Source organism: Neophocaena asiaeorientalis, unplaced genomic scaffold (assembly GCF_003031525.2).
Source record: "Neophocaena asiaeorientalis asiaeorientalis breed wild unplaced genomic scaffold, Neophocaena_asiaeorientalis_V1.1 scaffold589, whole genome shotgun sequence".
NCBI lineage: Eukaryota > Metazoa > Chordata > Mammalia > Artiodactyla > Phocoenidae > Neophocaena > Neophocaena asiaeorientalis.
The window spans coordinates 135,261-138,100 of record NW_020172683.1 but is presented as its reverse complement, the minus strand read 5'-3'; the positions used below and the strand labels follow the sequence as shown (position 1 = coordinate 138,100).

Sequence of the window (2,840 nt, the reverse complement as noted above, 5' to 3'; positions counted from 1 at the left end):
ATAATAAGAGCAGCATGTATACTAAAATTGGAAGGATACAGAGAAGATTAGCATGGCCCCTGCACAAGAGTGACATGCAAATGTGTGAAGCGTTCCATATTTTTTAAGCTATGTATATTTATTAGATATTGCAAAATATCCCTTTATGAGAGTTTTCTAATTTATATTATCACCAGAAATGTATGCAAGTGCCTGTTTCCCTCAGCTTCAACAAGAGTGGTAGTAGTTTTTATTTTTAAATCAATTTTAGAGAAATTATATCTCTGTGTAATTGAAATTTGTATTTCTCAAATTATGAGATCAGACATATTTGCAATATGTTTAAGAGTCATTTTTATATATTTTTTGGTAAATTGTTCAGCTTTTAAACTTATTTTACTATCATGACCCATTAATTTTTTAATTAATTAATTTATTTTTATTTATTTTTGGCTGCATTGGATCTCTGTTGAGCTATGTGGGCTTCTCATTGTGGTGGCTTATCTTGTTGCGGAGTGTGGGCTCTAGGCGCACGGGCTTCGTTGTGGCGCACGGGCTCTAGAGCACAGGCTCAGTAGTTGTGGTGCATGGGTTTAGTTGCTTCGCGGCATGTGGGATCTAACCGGACCAGGGATTGAACCCATGTCCCCTGCATTGCAGGCAGGTTCTTAACCACTGCACCACCAGGGAAGTCCTTGACCCATTAATTTTTAAAGAATAAAATATTTAATTAGCCAAATGGCACAAAAGAAAAAATCCTACAAGGATTGATGCAATAGCACTCACGGTTTCCATTTAGAGTCTCTGACCGCAGGAGCGAACAAATTTTCATTTAACATTTGGAAAGCTGACTTTTTAAACTAACATTTATCAAACTCATACTGTATGCTCATAAATGATCAGCTGAGCACTTATTGTGTTCCCTACTACATGCTGGACACTGTGAATTCACATTTCATCTTTACAGCAACCCTACAAAATAGGTAGAGTTATTATCCCCATTATATGAATGAGGAAGTTGAACTCACACATGTTAAATAAGTTCGCCAAGTTCACACCAAGTTGGGAATTGAACTGAGGTCTTTCTGAGCATGTAGTTGGAGCTCTTTCCACGACCCTACTCTGCCTCTTTGATTGTAAACAGTGCCCAGTTCTTATTCAACACAGTATATCTCATATTTCCTTGCAATCAATCACCTCAACCTTGTTAGAGTTAAGTCCTAAGTAGCAATTCCTCTGTGGAATCCTCTACCTTCTGAGGGATAAAAATGGCTCCAAACCAAGCCAAGCCAAGCCTCGTCTTGTGTTTTCTCAGGGTAAGGAATGCCATGTGCTTGCTCCAGGCAGAGGCCTCTGTTCTCTCAGCCTGTTATCGGTGTGTGTCATGTGTTTGGAATGGGAAGCAGGCTCTGGCATGAAACTCGCCCACAAGGATAGACAAGGCTTGGGCGGTGGATGGTAGAGGGTAGGAAGGCAGACTAGACCCAAGAGTGTGGCAAAGTCAGTGAACGAGTCTTAACAGCAGTCAGCCCTGGTTTTCCAGTCCACAGCTGGAGCCCAAAGTGGAGCACAGCACCAGTGGGGAGGGAGGTGCAGGAGTGTGTATGGAGGGGAAAGGAGACACTTGAAAATGTCACGGGCAGGAGTTCATCATCTTGGAAGTCTGGTTACCTATGGCAAAGCCCCATCGTGGAACAAGTTTCAAAGGGCTGCCCATAGAAGGGAGTCTGGCCAGACCAAAACTAGAAAGCCCAGGGATTCCCAGGAGGAACATATCATGATCTATGGGGGAGGAGTGTAGTTAGAAAGTGCATGCAATATTTCAATATTTTGCATGTACACATATTTAAAATAAAATATTCTTATTATGTTAAAATAGAACATAATGGAAGTAAATCTGAGCAAAGTCTTTTTAGCTGGTGAGGATGTTGAGAAACTCAGACTCTAGCCAAAAACTATTAGTTATCTTTCGCATATTAGTGACTTTCGAGGAGGTTGTGAAATTTTTGTGTTAAAAGAGAGGGCATCAGTTTCAATATTGAGAAACCTTTGGAAAGTAGAAGAGAAATAAGGAGTCCAGTTTTGGGGGCAGGCTTTGTTGCCCCCAAGGGCAATGAGTTAGCCTAGGGCTTCCCTCCATTTGCTTTAATTAATTAATTAATTTTATTCCATCTACTTTTTGGTGCAGTGATAATTTCATCTCATACCCATTCCAAAGTGGAACTAAAGGAATATGTGTGTATGGCCAAATAATCTTACTAATAATCAGACCTGATCTTTAAAATCTTGTTATTGTAACTAAACCTCTTGGTCTAGGATCCAGGGGGAATTGACAATGCTGTTCTTTGATGCCCTTTGTGAAGTTCATGGAAGGGAGTTATTATTTTAATATGCATATTAAAATTTATTCTCTAACTTGGCTGAGAACCAAACAAAAGAAAATAAGCCTGCTTCTATTTCAGCAGAGACATTTGAGTTATAAGAAATGTAAAAATCATTTTTCTCACTAGGAAAAGAAAGACAATTTTCTCCACTCAATGGACTATTAAATTTTAGAATCTCATTCCCTGAAGAGGTTTAAGAATCTGGTAGATGGGCTAGATCTGTGCAGTCCATGAGTTCAGTGGGGACCAGATGATCTTTGGTATCAGGGAACAGTTGGGGTCACTCTTTCAGTCTTTGGGTTCCACACTGAAATGAAGATTCACCAGCACTATTTCTACATTATTTAAATCTAACAATACATAAATTATTATAATATATAAATATAAAAACTCCTATAAAGGTAAATGTGCAACATTTTGAACATTTTATATTATACTAAGACTTTATTGCTTAAAGGACTTTAAATAAGGTAAAAT

At 38.6% G+C, this 2,840-nt stretch overlaps 1 non-coding gene across 1 annotated transcript; it reads left to right on the top strand.

The window, feature by feature from the left end:
- LOC112396214 (U6 spliceosomal RNA) lies at positions 1–104 on the top strand. The gene has a single exon (XR_003002525.1). It is a non-coding gene; the product is annotated as a U6 spliceosomal RNA (small nuclear RNA).
- Positions 105–2,840: the final 2,736 nt, after the last annotated feature.